This window comes from Canis lupus, chromosome 10 (genome assembly GCF_003254725.2).
Source record: "Canis lupus dingo isolate Sandy chromosome 10, ASM325472v2, whole genome shotgun sequence".
NCBI classification, from domain to species: domain Eukaryota; kingdom Metazoa; phylum Chordata; class Mammalia; order Carnivora; family Canidae; genus Canis; species Canis lupus.
In genome coordinates, this window is record NC_064252.1 from 16,773,180 (window position 1) to 16,789,954 (window position 16,775).

A 16,775-nucleotide genomic window follows, 5' to 3' on the forward strand; every position below is an offset into this window, starting at 1 on the left:
TTAAATTATGGCCCATTTGTTAGTTTAAATCCAAAACAGTCTTGGACTAAATACTAAGTTACTGAATTCTGAACCTATTTTTATGGACTACTAGAACATAACAGGTAGATTGCATCACCTTAATATAGTAAAGTAGACAAGATAGCAGACCTTCATCCTGGCTTTAGGGTCATCTCTGGACTTTTGATATAATTTAGGCCATTGACAAGCAAACCACAACCTTCAGGACAAGCCCACAGGCTGTTTTTGTACAGCCTTATCTCTAGGGATGGTTTTTAGATTCAAAGGGTCAGAAGAGGAAGTAGGAATGATAGGGCAATGGAGGAAGCATTTAATGGTATAGTTTCAAAAAACATATCAGAGAATCAGAATTTCTCACACAAAGTATTTTTTAATACACATTTTTAAATACATATTAAATATACATTACAAGTAGACAGATTCCAAATTTCTCTTTTCTATGATAACAAAACTCATCAATAGTATGCTTTCATCAAGACATTTCCCCCCACTCTGTCCCAAAATGCATGGAATTTTAATAGTATATAAAAAAAGTAGCAAGTTTTCAAAAAGAAATGTGTTAAGCTGAAGAAATTTAGAAATTGTTTGCTTGAAATTATTGCCATGGTTATTGTTAGATGAAGATTACATAAGTTCATTGAGTATGAAAATCCTCATCCACCCATTTGGAAAACCTGGAAATATTTTAATCTCTATTAAAATATTCCAAATAAAGACTTTCTATCCACTTTAAAAATATTTATATAGAAATAAAAATTTAGGCAGCAGATTTACATTAGAGAAGACAGAAATGTAGTAATTTAATAGCAAAAATTCAAATAGGACAGAAGAAAAATTATTGTCATTTTCACTTCTTCTGATGTGACTGGCATGCATTGTGAAGTGTCCATTTTGATCTATGAAGGCCCTTCCAAGTATAAAGATCAAATAGGCTTAGAATAAGACTTTCACATAATTTATCACAAAATTAAGCTGATATTTGCAAATATAATAATATATGTTTTAACAAATTGAATCTAATAGTTGTACCATTAACATTAAAATTAATTTATATCACAGTTATACTATAAAATATATTGATTCTTTTGCCTAATCTCCTTGCTCATTTTCTATTAACATGTTTAAATATTCTATACTATAGTAAATATATAATTTATGAACAAATATACATATAGTATGAAATTGAAGTGTTTTGTTTGAGTTTTGTTTTTTTACTGGTAGAATGTGTGATAAAGAATAATAATAACAAGGTAAAGAAATTTAGAAACTGATTGTTTGAAATGATTGCCATGATCTCTATTTACAGAAACAAAAAAAATTCCGTATTATTTAAGGACATAGTGATTCAATTTCCCTCATAGTTATAGGTCTATTCCCATTTTTTATTTTGCCTTGAGTCAGTGACAGTTTGTGGGTTCCTAGAAATATGAGTTTTCAGCTAAGTTTTAAAAATCTAGGTGGTGCATTAACTCTATATAGAATATGTGTAAAATTGAATCTCTGAATTCCACAACAGTGGAAAGGAACATGGAAAAATTAAAGTCTAACTTTGTCTTCCTCTGAGAGAATTTTAAGAGGAAATAGATAAAACACCAAATAAAGACACAAATGATTTTGGCCCAAATAAGGGACAGATAGGGGAGAGAAAGAGGCTTTGGAGATTAGTCAGGCCACATGAAAATTATGTCAGGAAAAATAGTCAATATTATTTTGAATACAAGCATTGAAGCACCCCACATTTCTTTTTTTTTTTTAAAGATTTTATTTATTTATTCATGATAGTCACAGAGAGAGAGAGAGGCAGAGACACAGGCAGAGGGAGAAGCAGGCTCCATGCACCGGGAGCCCGAAATGGGATTCGATCCCGGGTCTCCAGGATCGCGCCCTGGGCCAAAGGCAGGCGCCAAACCGCTGCGCCACCCAGGGATCCCCCCACATTTCTTGCTTTATTTTACTCATGATCTCAGTAATATCACTAAAATGGTTCACTTCACTGAGAAAATCTCCATCTTTTTGGTCATGTGCATAAAAGTGTCTTTCATTTGTTTGTTTCTCAGTGTATATATGAAGGGATTCAACACGGGGGCAACAGAGGTACTGAGCAGGGCTATCCCTTTATTTAAAGATACTCTGCATGGAGCCTGCTTCTCCCTCTGCCTGTGTCTCTGCCTCTCTCTCTGTGTTCTTGTGAATAAATAAATAAAATCTTTAAAAAAAATAGAAACAAAGAAATAGAAAAATTGTCATAATATTTTGACTTACATCTTCTATAGTTGCAATTTTTTACAGTCTAGTTAGTTTACATTAAATTATCTTACACAATCAAGTGACTCATTCTTTTGTTAAATGCATCTCCTTTCTGTTTATTGCTCCTTACGATAGTATTCTGCAAGTCAGATTTCAGCTGAGGACTCTTGGCCTTTTAAAAAACATGAACTTGACCTAAACATCTGACACCCATACAAGCAGGGATTCAGTGCTTTCACCAAACTTCTGAAAACTCTTCAAGATTGAAATCCTCATGACCACCTGTAGGTCTGCTTTTCCCTTTTTCCTGAAGACTTGGCGTTTACTTTTGTCTCACTCACGTGTTGTTCTCTTTTCACTGCTATGGACCCAAGCAGATAGGAAGTATATCCTCATGCGTGATGACTATATTATATAGCATGCTTTATTTAGTTTTTGCAGGAGAGTTCTAGAAAACGAGACATTTAAAAAATGTTATCTACTCGTACCTGGTAATCTGTTTCCATGTCATTGTGCTGCTCTGTTGCCATGGTGGCCTCTTCCCTCTTAGTCCTTTCCTCCCTCTTTTCTCTTATTCTCTTGTGTTTTGCTTAGCCTCTTAAAATTCAGAATTGTGTTAACTTTTTCATTTTTTTCTTATTTTCCATCTTTTTCCATACCATGCCTACATCCTCATGTTTATCAGCTTAAATGTCTATCACCAATTTTTTCTAATGTGTGATGATATCATGACCGTATTTTCCTTAAGAAGAATATCATGTCATATCTTACATTGCATTGTAAACATAACATTTCATATAGTCCAGTTCAGCTGCTAAAAATATACAGATATCTCCAGTGGTTATAAGTAATTACAATACAACCAAGATTTCCCCTCTCTTTCTCCCTTTATTTCATTCTTTACTTACCTATTTTCCTTTCTTTCCCCCAGACCCTTCAATGTATTATTTTTTTGTTTTTATTTTTTATTTATTTTTTAATAATAAATTTACTTTTTATTGGTGTTCAATTTGCCAACATACAGAATAACACCCAGTGCTCATCCCGTCAAGTGTGCCCCTCAGTGTCCGTCACCCATTCACCCCTACTCCCCGCCCTCTTCCCCTTCCACCACCCTAGTTTGTTTCCCAGAGTTAGGAGTCCTCATGTTCTGTCTCCCTTTCTGATATTTCCTACCCGTTTCTTCTCCCTTCCCTTCTATTCCCTTTCACTATTATTTATATTCCTCAAGTGAATGAGACCATATTATTTCCATTTCATGTTTGAAGTATAGTTTCACTGTATAGAATTCTAAATTAGCTTTTTTTCAGCACTCTAAAGATTCCCTTGTTTTCTGGCCTCCATAGCTTCTGAAAAGAAGTTAGAAATTGTTTGAGCCATTGTTCTCTAATATTCATGGCATGTAATGTAGCCTCTTTCTCTAGGTACACTTAAGATTTTCTCATTTCTTTGATGTTTATCAGTTTGATGATGATGTGTATAGGCATTTTATCATGCTGAAAGATGAGGTATCTGTAAGAGCTCCCTTCATAGATTTCATAGACTTGTTGCCAGGTTCTCACAGGGAAGAAGGGGTAGGGGAGCTCTCAGGACATATGCCCTAGATATACAGAAGTGCTTGTTACATTTCAAACACAAAATGAATAGGTATTTTAGGAAGGAATAAATGGATTAATAAATTAATGAAGGTAAAGGGGGTACATGGTGCTTTACTATAGTATATTTTGTACAGCATCTCCTGAAAACATAGTTGAAGGAGATAGGAAGGAGTCTGTATATTTTGGCATCTCTTGTGTAGTAAACAAGCCAAAGATTCTCAGGGAAATATTGCTTCTGAATCTGAATTCCTTGGAGAAATATGCACACAGTTTACAGCATTCCCTGGGAATAAACCATAATCATTTGATAGGATAAATAGTTGTTTAATTTTAGTACCGTATTGTATTAGCTTAATAGGTAATCATGAAATGTCTGTAAGTGTTAAAACTTATTTTAAGAATTACACATTTCAGTGTGATGTCTGGGAAGAAGGAAAAAAAGTAAACCTAAGTGCCTTATCCTGCGATGGGAATATAAAAAGTATGAACATCACCAAACGAAAACCTTTGCCTGAATAATTCTGTTTCTATGGCTTTAAGAATAACAGTTTGTACGTTTTAGTGTTTTGTAGACTGATTTATAATTCACATACTGAAAACAAATCTAAAACTCTGAGTACTTAATTTATATTAATAATTTTTTATTCTAATTCATTTTAATTGTAGAGGATCTGAAATTGATTTGTTAAATGACACAATTTTTGACTAAAAGTGTTCATGATTTTATAGTTAGGGAAAATTTTCTTTCAGTTTTTAATGTAAACATAAATAAAAGTAATAGGCTTGCTAAAAATTATAGCACACCGTTCCAGTATATCTAGGGAACTGGGGAGCAGGAGTAAAACTAGGTCTGGTTTGATAAAATTATTTCTTGTGGGAGTGATGGATCTGTTTTTGACTCAAATTGACTGTAGCCATTGTAATACAATTAGTTACCTCAGGAATTGTTCCTTAGGTTTGGGAGAATGTGTGTTATTATGAGGAAGATGCTATTATACTTTGGCACTAATAACCAGGATCTCTAGAGCCTTCAATATTCCCTGGAGAAAACTGTTATTATATTCTCTCTGATAAATTTTTGTTAATTTATGAATTTTAATTCTTAAACACCTTTTCACAGTGTACCCTACCTAAAATGCCTTACTCTGCTTCCTAAGCTATTTTCAATGCTTAGCTTTGGATCCATCTTTTTTTAAAAAAACAAAAACAAAAACAAAAACATTTGTTCTTATTAATCTCCTTCCATCTATAAGCCCCATAGTAAGAGTGAATCTCATTTACCATTCAGTTTATGCACATTGTACATTGCTGTATACAAGCACAGATTTTGTCACCTCAATACATTGGTAAGCCACAATAGGCAGGGATATTGACATATACTTCCTTGACTCCTTGGAGTATAACAATGCGTTCTCCATGGACCTATAAAACAACTGGGAATGCAAACTGGTATAGCCTTTTTGGAAAACAGCATGGAGGTGTCTCAAAAAGTTAAGAATAGAACTACTCTATGACCCAGCAATTGCACTACTAGGTATTTATCCAAAGGAAGAAAAAACTTGCCCCCCATGTTTATATGTTTATAGCAGCAATATCCATAATAGCCAAACTGTAGAGCCCAGATGTCCATTGAGGGATGAGAGGATAAACATATGTGGTATGTATATACAATGGAATATTACCTAGCCATCAAAAATAATGAAATCTTGGGGCAAGAAGGTGGAAGAGTGGGGTCCCCAAGTCACCTGCCCCCACCAAATTACCTAGATAACCTTCAAATCATCCTGAAAATCTATGAATTTGGCCTGAGATTTAAAGAGAGAACACCTGGAATGCTACAGTGAGAAGAGTTCACGCTTCTATCAAGGTTGGAAGACGGGGCGGGGCGGGGGGGGGGAGGCAGAAATAAAGAAACAAAAGGCATACAAGGGGCAGGGGCCAAGCGAGGAGCCGGGCTAATGCTGGGGCAAGTGCCACCAGGACAGGAAAGCCCCCTCCCAGGGAAGCAGGAGCTTCACCAATCTTTCTGGACAGAAAGTTGCTCACAGGGAGTTGGAGCAAGACCCCAGGAGGGTGGGGATGCCCTCAGGCTCCCTGGGACACTAACAGACACCTGAGTGCCCAGGAGAGTGTGCAGAGCTCCCTAAGGGCTGCAGCACGCACACTGCTTGACCTGGGAGCAGCTCAGCTTGATCCGGGAGCAGCTCGGATGGGCTCCAGCGGAGGCTCTGAGGAGCGGGGGCTGCCCGGCCGGGAGCCCGAATCCAAAAGAGCAGGCCAGGGAGCACAGGGCGCCGGGGACACAGCCCTGGATCCGACCTCCCCCGCCGCCCGAGGCAGGTAGAGGCCAGGAGGGCCCAGGAGAGCAAGGACACTCCTCCCCGAGCTGAGCAGATCAGCGGCCCCACCCCCGGAGCATCCAGGCCCCTGCTGACGGAGAGCTCTGTAGTTACTGCAGGAGCTGAATCCAGGGCTCCAGGTCTGGCCGCCACCACCGTGGTTGTTCCACCTGGGGCCTCACAGGATAAACAACCCCCACTGAGTCCTGCACCAGGCAGGGGGCAGAGGAGCTCCCTCAAGTGCTAACACCTGAAAATCAGCACAACAGGCCCCTCCCTCAGAAGACCAGCTAGACAGAAGTCAAGAGACTTAAAGTATACAAAATCAGAAGATACTCCCCCGTGTTGTTGTTGTTGCTGTTTCCGTTTCGATTGCTGTTTGCTTCCCCCACCCTTTTTTGTTTCTTTCTTTTTCTTTTTCTTTCTCTTTCTTTTCTCTTTTTTCTTTTTTTCTTTTCTCTTCCTTTTTTCTTTTTTCTTTTTCTCTTTTCTTTCCTTCTTTCTCTCCTCTCTTTTTCTCTTTTTCCCAATACAACTTACTTTTCGCCACTCTGCACTGAGCAAAATGAAGAAGGAAAACCTCACCTCAAAAGAAAGAATCAGAAACAGTCCTCTCTCTAATAGAGTTACAAAATTTGGATTACAATTCAATGTCAGAAAGCCAATTCAGAAGCACTAGTATAAAGCTACTGGTGGCTCTAGAAAAAAGTATAAAGGACTCAAGAGACTTCATGACTGCAGAATTTAGAGCTAATCAGGCAGAAATTAAAAATCAATTGAATGAGATGCAATCCAAACTAGAAGTCCTGGGATCCCTGGGTGGTACAGCGGTTTGGCGCCTGCCTTTGGCCCAGGGCGCGATCCTGGAGACTCGGGAACGAATCCCACATCGGGCTCCCGGTGCATGGAGCCTGCTTCTCCCTCTGCCTATGTCTCTGCCTCTCTCTCTTTCTCTCTCTGGGACTATCATAAATAAATAAAAATTTTAAAAAATTAAAAAAAACAAAAAAACAAAAAACAAACTAGAAGTCCTAACGATGAGGGTTAACGAGGTGGAAGAATGAGTGAGTGACATAGAAGACAAGTTGATGGCAAAGAGGGAAACTGAGGAAAAAAGAGACAAACAATTAAAAGACCATGAGGATAGATTAAGGGAAATAAGTGACAGCCTGAAGAAGAAAAACCTACATTTAATTGGGGTTCCTGGGGGAACCAAAAGAGACAGAAGTCCAGAATATGTATTTGAGCAAATCATAGCTGAAAACTTTCCTGGTCTGGGAAGGGAAACAGGCATTCAGATCCAGGAAATAGAGAGATCCCACCCTAAAATGAATAAAAAAACGTTCAACACCTCCACATTTAAAGTTAAGCATGAAAATTTGAAAGATAAAGAGAAGATCCTTAAAGCAGCAAGAGACAAGAAATCCCTGACTTTTAAGGGGAGGAGTATTAGGGTAACAGCAGACCTCTCCACAGAGACCTGGCAGGCCAGAAAGGGCTGGCAGGATATATTCAGGGTCCTCAATGATAAAAACATGCAACCAAGAATACTTTATCCAGCAAGGCTCTCATTCAAAATGGAAGGAGAGATAAAGAGCTTCCAAGACAGGCAGGAACTGAAAGAATATGTGACCTCCAAACCAGCTCTGCAAGAAATTTTAAGGGGGACTCTTAAAATTCTCCTTTAAGAAGAAGTCCAGTGGAATAATCCACAAAAACAAGGACTGAATAGATATTATGATGACACTAAACTCATAACTTTCAATAGTAACTCTGAGCGTGAAGGGGCTTAATGACCCCATCAAAAGGCACAGGGTGTCAGACTGGATAAAAAAGCAGGACCCATCTATTTGCTGTCTACAAGAGACACATTTTAGACAGAAGGACACCTACAGCCTGAAAATAAAAGGTTGGAGAACCATTTACCATTCAAAGGGTCCTGAAAACAAAGCAAGGGTAGCCATACTTATATCAGATCAAGTAAAATTTACCCTGAAGACTGTAGTGAGAGATGAAGACAGACACTATATCATACTTAAGGGATCTATCCAACAAGGGGAATTAACAATCCTCAATGTATATACCCGGAATGTGAGAGCTGCAAAATATATCAATCATTTAATAACCAAAGTTAAGACATACATAGATAATAATACACTTATACTTGGTGACTTCAATCTGGCACTTTCTACACTCGATAGGTCTTCTAAACACAACGTCACCAAAGAAACTAGAGCTTTAAATGATACACTGGACCAGATGGATTTCTCAGATATCTACAGAACTTTACATCCAAACTCAATGGAATACACATTCTTCTCAAGTGCACATAGAACTTTCTCCAGAATAGACCACATCGTGGGTCACAAATCGGGTCTGAAATGATACCAAAAGATTGGGATCATCCCCTGCATATACTCAGACTATAATCCCTTGAAATTAGAACTGAATCATAACAAGAAGTTTGGAAGGACTTCAAAGACGTGGAGGTCAAGGACCATCCTGCTAAAAGATGAAATGGTCAAACAGGAAATTAGAGAAGAATTTAAAAGATTCATGGAAACTAATGAGAATGAATATACAACAGTTCAAAATCTTTGGGATGCAGCAAAAGCAGTCGTGAGGGGGAAATACATCGCAATACAAGCATCCATTCAAAAACTGGAAAGAACTGAAACACAAAAGCTTACCTTACGCCTAAAGGAGCTAGAGAAAAAACAGCAAATAGATCCTACACCCAACAGAAGAAGAGAGTTAATTAAGATTAGAGCAGAACTCAAAGAAATAGCGACCAGAAGAACTGTGGAACGGATCAACAGAACCAGGAGTTGGTTCTTTGGAAGAATTAATAAGATAGATAAACCATTAGCCAGCCTTATTAAAAAGAAGAGAGAGAAGACTCAAATTAATAAAATCATGAATGAGAAAGGAGAGATCATTACCAACACCATGGAAATGCAAACGATTTTAAAAACATATTATGAACAGCTATACGCCAATAAATTAGGCAAACTAGAAGAAATGGTCGCATTCCTGGAAAGCCATAAGCTACCAAAACTGGAACAGGAAGAAATACAAACCCTGAACAGGCCGTTAACCAGCGAGGAAATTGAAGGAGTCATCAAAAACCTCCCAAGACTCAAAATTCCAGGGAGGAATGGCTTCCCAGGGGAATTGTATCAAATGTTTAAAGAAGAAACCAGAGGAGGAGCAAGATGGCTGAAGAGTAGGGTCCCCAAATCACCTGTCCCCACCAAATTACCTAGATAACCCTCAAATCATCCTGAAAATCTATGAATTTGGCCTGAGATTTAAAGAGAGAACCGCTGGAATGCTACAGTGAGAGGAGTTAGTGCTTCTATCAAGGTAGGAAGTCGGGGGAAAAAGAAATAAAGAAACAAAAGGCCTCCAAGGAGGGAGGGGCCCCGTGAGGAGCTGGGCTAAGGGCTGGGCGAGTGCCCCCAGGACAGGAGAGCTCCGTCCCGGAGAAGCAGGAGCTGCACCGACCTTCCCGGACGGAAAGGCACCCGCAGGGAGTTAGAGCAGGACCCCAGGAGGGCGGGGATGCCTTCAGTCTCCCTGGGACACTAACAGACACCTGTGCGCCCAAGAGAGTGCACCGAGCTCCCTAAGGGCTGCAGCGCGCACGGCTGGAACCGGAGGAGCTCAGAGGGGCTCCGGCATGGCTCTGCACGGAGGGGGCTGCGCGGCCCCGGGAGCACCTCGGAGGCGGCTCCGGGAGAGGAAGAGGTCCCGTGCAGAGGGGTCTGCGCGGCTCCGGGAGCAGCTCGGAGGGGCTCGGGCAGTGGCACCACGGAGGGGGCTGCGCGGCCGGGAGTGCGAGCCAACAGTGCAGGCCCCGGGGCACAGGGCGCCAGGACACAGCCCAGGATCCGGCCTCCCCCTGGTACAGGCAGAGGCCAGGAGGGCCCAGGACAGCAAGGACGCTCCTGCCCCGAGCTGAGCAGATCAGCGGCCCCACACCGGAGCCTCCAGGCCTCTGCGGACAGAGAGCACCGTAGTTACTGCGGGGGCTGAATCCAGGGCTCCAGAGGTGGCTGCGCCGCTGGGGTTATTCCTCCAGGGGCCTCATGGGGTAAACAACCCCCACTGAGCCCTGCACCAGGCAGGGGGCAGAGCAGCTCCCCCAAGTGCTAACACCTGAAAATCAGCACAACATGCCCCTCACCCAGAAGACCAGCTAGACAGAAAGTTCCAGGGGAATCAAGGGAATTTAAGTATACAGAATCAGAAGATACTCCCCCGTGTATTTTTTTTTTTGCTTTTTGATCTCTGTTTGCTTCCCCCACCCTTTTTTTCCTTTATTTCTTTTTCTTTCTCTTTTTCTTCTCTTTATTCTTTTTTCTTCCTTTTTGCTTTTTTCTTTTTCTCTTTTCTTTCCTGATTTCTCTCTCTTTTTCTCCTTTTCCCAATACAACTCAGGTCTGAACCAATACCAAAAGATTGGGATTGTCCCCTGCATATTCTCAGACCTTAATGCCTTGAAATTAGAACTAAATCACAACAAGAAGTTTGGAAGGACCTCAAACACGTGGAGGTTAAGGACCATTCTGCTAAAAGACGAAAGGGTCAACCAGGAAATTAATGAAGAATTAAAAAGATTCATGGAAACTAATGACAATGAAGATACAACCGTTCAAAATCTTTGGGATTCAGCAAAAGCAGTCCTGAGGGGGAAATACATCGCAATACAAGCATCCATTCAAAAACTGGAAAGAACTCAAATACAAAAGCTAACCTTACACATAAAGGAGCGAGAGAAAAAACAGCAGATAGATCCTACACCCAGCAGAAGAAGAGAGTTAATTAAGATTCGAGCAGAACTCAACAAAATCGAAACCAGAAGAACTGTGGAACAGATCAACAAAACCAGGAGTTGGTTCTTTGAAAGAATTTAAATGATAGATAACCATTAGCCAGCCTTATTAACAAGAAGAGAGAGAAGACTCAAATTTCTATACACTAAAAATGAGATTGAATAAAGAGAAATTAATGAGTCAATCCCATTTTCAATTGCACCCAAAAGCATAAGATACCTAGGAATCAACCTAACCAAAGAAGGAAAGGATCTATACCCTAAAAACCATGAAGACATTAAGGGCACTCAAATTTGCAAAGAAGAAGTCAAATTCCCCCTCTTCTTTGATGACATGATACTCTACATAGAAAACCCAAAAGTCTCCACCCCAAGATTGCTAGAACTCATACAGCAATTCGGTAGCATGGCAGGATACAAAATCAATGCCCACAAATCAGTGGCATTTCTATACACTAAAAATGAGACTGAATAAAGAGAAATTAATGAGTCAATCCCATTTTCAATTGCACCCAAAAGCATAAAGTACCTAGGAATAAACCTAACCAAAGAAGGAAAGGATCTATACCCTAAAAACCATAGAACACTTCTGAAGGAAATTGAGGAAGACACGAAGAGATGGAAAAATATTCCATGCTCATGGATTGGCAGAAATATTGTGAAAATGTCAGTGTTACCCAGGGCAATTTACACATTTAATGCAATACCTATCAAAACACCATGGATTTTCTTCAGGGAGTTGGAACAAATTATTTTAAGATTTGTGTGGAATCAGAAAAAACCCCGAGTAGCCAGGGGAATTTTAAAAAAGAACAACATAGCTGGGGGCATCACAACGCCAGATTTCAGGTTGTACTACAAAGCTGTGGTCATCAAGACAGTGTGGTACTGGCACAAAAACAGACACATAGATCAATGGAACAGAATAGAGAATCCAGAAGTGGACCCTCAACATTATGGTCAACTAACATTCGACAAAGGAGGAAAGACTATCCACTGGAAGAAAGGCAGACTCTTCAGCAAATGTTGCTGGGAAAATTGTACATCCACATGCAGAAGAATGAAATTAGACCACTCTCTTGCACCATACACAAAGATAAACTCAAAATGGATGAAAGATCTAAATGTGAGACAAGATTCCATCAAAATCCTAGAGAAGAACACAGGCAAAGCCCTTTTTGAACCCGACCACAGTAACTTCTTACAAGATAACATCCATGAAGGCAAAAGAAACAAAAGCAAAAATGAACTATTTGGATTTCATCAAGATTAGAAGCTTTTGCACAGCAAAGGATACTGTCAACAAAACTGAAAGACAACCTACAGATTGGGAGAAGATATTTGTGAATGACGTATCAGATAAAGGGCTAGTTTCCAAGATCTATAAAGAGGTTATTAAACTCAACACCAAAGAAACAAACAATCCAATCATGAAATGGGCAAAAGACATGAACAGAAATCTCACAGAGGAAGACAGAGACATGGCCAACATTCACATGAGAAAATGCTCTGCATCACTTGCCATCAGAAAATACAATTCAAAACCACAATGAGATACCACCTCACACCAGTGAGAATCAGGAAAATTAACAAAGCAGGAATCCACAAATGTTGAAGAGGATGTGGAGAAAGGGGAACCCTCTTGCACTGTTGGTGGGAATGTGAACTGGTGAAGCCACTCTGGAAAACTGTGTGGATGTTCCTCAAAGAGTTAAAAATAGATCTACTCTATGACCCAGCAATTGCACTTCTAAGGATTTACCCCAAAGATACAGATGCAATGAAACGCCAGGACACCTGCACCCCAATGTTTCTAGCAGCAATGTCCACAATAGCCAAACTGTGGAAGGACCCTGGTGTCTATTGAAAGATGAATGGATAAAGAAGATGTGGTTTATGTATACAATGGAATATTACTCAGCCATTAGAAACAACAAATACCCACCATTTGCTTCAACGTGTATGGAACTGGAGGGTATTATGCTGAGTGAAATAGGTCAATCAGAGAAGGACAAACATTATATGTTTTTATTCATTGGGGGAATATAAATAATAGTGAAAGGGAATAGAAGGGAAGGGAGAAGAAATGGGTAGGAAATATCAGAAAAGGAGACAGAACATAAAGACTCCTAACTCTGGGAAATGAACTACAGGTGGTCGAAGGGGAGGAGGTCAGGGGGTGGGGTTGAATGGGTGTCGGGAACTGACAGGGGCACTTGACGGGATAAGCCCTGGGTGTTATTCTGTATGTTGGAAAATCGAAGACCAATAAAAAATAAATTTATTTTAAAAATAACAGTAATAATGACATCTTGCCATTTGCAATGATGTGGATGGAACTAGAGGGCATTATGCTAAATGAAATAAGTCTGTCAGAGAAAGACAATTATCATATGATTTCACTCATGTAGAATTTAAGGAACAAATCAAATGAACATAGGGGAGTAGAGGGAAAAATAAAATAAGATAAAAACTTAAAGAGATGCAAACCATAAGAAACTTTTAACTACAGGGAGCAAACTGAGGATTTCAGGAGGGAAGATGGGTGCAGGACGGGCACTAAGGAGGGCACTTGATGTTAATGAGCATCAGGTACTGTATGCAACACATGAATACACTAAATTCTACCAGTGAAACTAAAAAAAATTGTTTAATAAGTGATTCATATTGATGATGAACTCCTTAGAGAAGTGTAACTGATAATGAAGTCATCAAACAAGAAAGTTGGCCTCAAGGGATGAAGTTTATACCTAGGAGTTTTCATGACATTTAGCTTAATGAGAGCTCATGTAATATTCAACCACATAGTCAACTCCATTGTCAGGGGCTTATCTGTGGACATACCACATTATTTGGGGGCAGTCAGCATTACTTGCAAGTGTCTAAAAACACTTTATCTGAGTAAAATTTGCCAGAGATTCTTCTCTGTATTCCCCTTGGTGGAGGTAAATTACAGCTTTGCTGTAACTCATTTCTATCTATCGGGTAAGAGGCCCAGAGCTAAATACCAGTCACTGTCACATCTGAAGAAAAATCCAATCTTAATGGTAAGTTTTTCTCTTTATGGTCTTCCCTTACTGTCTTACCTCTTTTCTACTTCTTTTGTCTTCCTTCTCTTTTTTACATTTTCTTCTCTATTTCCCTTCTCTTTGAACACTTATTCACTTTATTTTGCATTTCTCTTCATTATTCTTATTCTCTTCCTGTTTTCAGAACTATAACCAGAAGAAACACTGAATTTGTTTAATTCTATTCAAGTCCGTTTTACTATGCAATCAGATAAGTTTAATATTGGCATAGGAGGCTGTAAAAGTGAAGAAATGAAGAGATGGAATAGGGACAAAACACTGATTTATAGGAATAAAAAAAATCAGGACCAAGAAAGAGTGTTCATTATCTAAGTAGAGGCAGCACAGGCCAAACCAGGGAAGAGCTACCATTGTTACCCGGAATTACTTCCAGAATTAAACTTAAATCTAAGCTTCATTTCTATTTTCAACCATCATAAGTATTTATATATCACCTTGTTTCTCTGTTGCACTCATGGTCAGTTCCTTGAGGCAATGATATTTATACAGTCATCAGGCTGAGTAGTACTGTGACATCTTAGCGCTTCTATACTGAGAAAAGTAGAAATAATTTTTTCACATGCTTGTTCATTTCTTTACCTCATTACCATAAACCTAAGCCAGACTACAAAGATGATTTATAAGATAGTTTTTTATTCATCAGATTTGTAGAAAATATTTGTCTTTCTTCAAAAATAAAGTAATACAAATAATAAAAAATATAAGTACTAGTTTTTGTTAGAGTTTATCTTACATTAATCATTTAAAAAATGTGCCCTATTAGTATGTATAATCAATAGCAACTACTAATATTCTGACATAATTATCTACATAATTTACTATTGGTTCCTGTGCGTATTGTTTTCTCAATATTTTTACCAGAGCAGAAGCGTATCAAGAGGTCAAGACGGAAAACCGTACAACTGTGACAGTATTTATCTTAGCAGGATTGATGGAGGACCCAAAACTGAAGATTGTGCTATTTGTCTTCCTGCTCCTCACCTGCTTGCTAAGAATCTCAGGCAACTTAGTTATTATTACCTTCACTTTGCTGGACTCACATCTCAAGACCCCTATGTATTTCTTTCTTTGAAATTTTTCTTTCTTAGAAATTTCTTATACGACAGTCTGCATCCCCAAATTGCTTGTAAGCATGGCAACTGATGACAAAACCATTTCCTATAACTGTTGTGCAACTCAGTTGCTTTGCCTTCCTTCTTGGAGCATCTGAATGTTACCTCCTGGCTGTCATGTCCTACGATCATTATGTCACCATCTGCAAGCCCCTGCATTACACAACCATTATGAGCAGCAAAATCTGTATCCAGCTAGTCCTTAGCTCTTGGATCACTGGTTTCCTCATCATCTTTCCCAGGACTCATTTTAGGCTTAAGCCTGGACTTCTGTGATTCCAATGTCATTGATCATTTCTACTGTGACACTGCTCCCCTCCTGCAGATCTCCTGCATGGACAGACATGTGTTGGAAATGATGAGTTTCATCTTAGCTTTGGTGACTCTGCTGGTCACTTTGGCATTAGTAATTCTATCATACACATATATTGCCCTGACAATTTTAAAATTTCCTTCTGCCAACCAGAGAAAAAAGCTTTCTCCACCTGTTCTTCTCACATGATTGTCATCTCCCTCTCATATGGCAGCTGCATCTTTATGTACCTTAAACCCTCAGTCAAACAGAGGATATCCTTGAAGAAGGGAGTGGCAGTTCTCAATACTTCTGTTGCTCCACTTTTGAATCCCTTTATTTATACTCTAAGGAAACAGCAGGTGAAGCAAGCATTTTATTTTTCTGTTCCATTGTAAGCATTCTCAATTTTTAAAAACACTTTTTAAAAATATTTTTCTTATTTATTCATGAGAGACATAGAGAGAGGGGCAGAGACACAGGAAGAGAGAGAAACAGGCTCCTCTTTGGCAGTCTGATTCGAAACTAGATCCCAGGACCCCGGGATCATGCCCTGAGCTGAAAGCAGACGCCCAACCACTGACACACCCAGGCATCCCAACATTCTCAAATTTGACTCATTTCTTCTCTGCTTCTTCAATTTAAATGTAGCAAATACTTGAAAGATTATTTTAGTCAACTTTATATATTAGTTCATGGAGACTTAATTATTTTTATATCTATGCAGTATATTTTGTTCTTATATTTGATTTTCTGCAAAACCTTGATAAGTTCAAAACAATTATATATCTTCCTTGGGATTTTACCTTTCCTTGGCTTTTATGTCCTTATACACATTCTCTTTTGTTTTAAATAAATATATTTAAAAGTGGGAAGTTGAGATTAAAATATCAATATCATCCTTTGTCTTGAGAATTGAAAAAAAACCACTATGCTAGTGTAATAAATTATTATATGGTATACTATTTTTATTTTACATTTTATGCCATATAAGTAAATAAGTAAATAAATACTGACTCATGTATGTATACTAAATCAAGTAACTTTGATTAAGAATAAAATGCATACTGGAGAAAGAGATCACATTTGATGCTTTATCAGCTATTCCTTATTCATCTTGGAACTAACTGTGTTCCTTAAATTCTACATCTATAACATAGCAACAACAAGTTTTTTTTTTGCGATATTTTAAGGCTAATTTGAAAGTATAAAATCAGTATTCTCCAGATTAAAAAACAAA

At 38.8% G+C, this 16,775-nt stretch overlaps 1 pseudogene; it reads left to right on the forward strand.

Moving 5' to 3' along the window:
• Positions 1-15,000: 15,000 nt before the first annotated feature.
• On the forward strand, positions 15,001-15,933 carry LOC112640659 (olfactory receptor 6C76-like; annotated as a pseudogene).
• Positions 15,934-16,775: the final 842 nt, after the last annotated feature.